Source organism: Salvia hispanica, chromosome 2, assembly GCF_023119035.1.
Source record: "Salvia hispanica cultivar TCC Black 2014 chromosome 2, UniMelb_Shisp_WGS_1.0, whole genome shotgun sequence".
Taxonomy (NCBI): Eukaryota; Viridiplantae; Streptophyta; class Magnoliopsida; order Lamiales; family Lamiaceae; genus Salvia; species Salvia hispanica.
In genome coordinates this window covers 22,282,518-22,283,636 of record NC_062966.1, presented here as the reverse complement: position 1 = coordinate 22,283,636, position 1,119 = coordinate 22,282,518, and positions in this window count along the sequence as shown.

The following is a 1,119-nucleotide window of genomic DNA, read 5'->3' as shown; positions in this document are numbered from 1 at the left end:
GAGGTGAGTCTCGTTTGATAACATCCTCAAGAGAAGCTTGAAATAAGGTTTTATTATTCGGAGCCTAGCTAGTTGGAGTTTAATTACTCTATGAATAATAAATAAGTTTTTCTTGCTGAGTTCTCTCTTGGAATAAATAAAATATTAATTAATTAAGTCCATAGCACAATAATTAATTAATGGATGTTTCTATCTTAAGCGCGGAAAATAAATATCAAGTAATGGAAACCACTTATAATTTCCGATTTGGATGGGGAGTGCAATATTACTTCTGTAGTGGCTACTCGTAATATTCCAATTATAAGCTTATATTAAATTGGGTTTAATTTAATTAGTAAAAAGCTAATTGGAGGAGTCCATATCCAAAGCCTTCCATAGATCCCTGTCTGGGCCCAATATGTGACTTATTATAAATAGGAGAATAAAGGAGACAGAAAAAAAAAACACATTTTTTTTCCAAAATATCGTCCCTCTCTCTTTCTAGCAAGAGGACGATTTTTCCTCTTCTTCGAGGGATTGGTTTTCCTTCTTCTTTATTTAAGTCCTAGTACACTGGTGAGATCAGCCCACCCTGATAAATAGTAGTTTTTGAAATTATATAATATATGTGTTTTATTTACTTGACGTGTGGATTATTTATTTTATTTATAGTTGAGGTGTGACTGTTTATAGGGGAAAAATCGAATCCTATTGGTATAAGGTAAAAGGTGACTAATTTTGGTAAAATATGGAGAGAAAGTAGGTCAAATCGTGCATCACGTTTTCGAAGCGGACCGATGCACCTTGTCCAGCGGCCGATGTGCGTTGTCCATAGCTTCTGCCCTTTTGGATAGCGGTCGCTGCATGATGTTGTAGCGGTCGCTGCAAATGTTCCAGTAGCTACTGGAGCTTCTCGAGCGGTCGCTACTAGCTCCCCAGCGGTCGCTAGGCGTCTTCACTTCTTCAGCACAACTTTCTCCGGAGCGGACCGCTATAGGAATAGTGGTCGCTAGGTTCCAGTGGTCGCTACGCATGTTGCAGCGGACCGCTGGACGGCATGATTGTTCCAGATTTCCAACTTCGTGACTTTTTCCTGTCTTTTAGGCTCAAATATGCACAAATCTCACAAAACATGTCAAA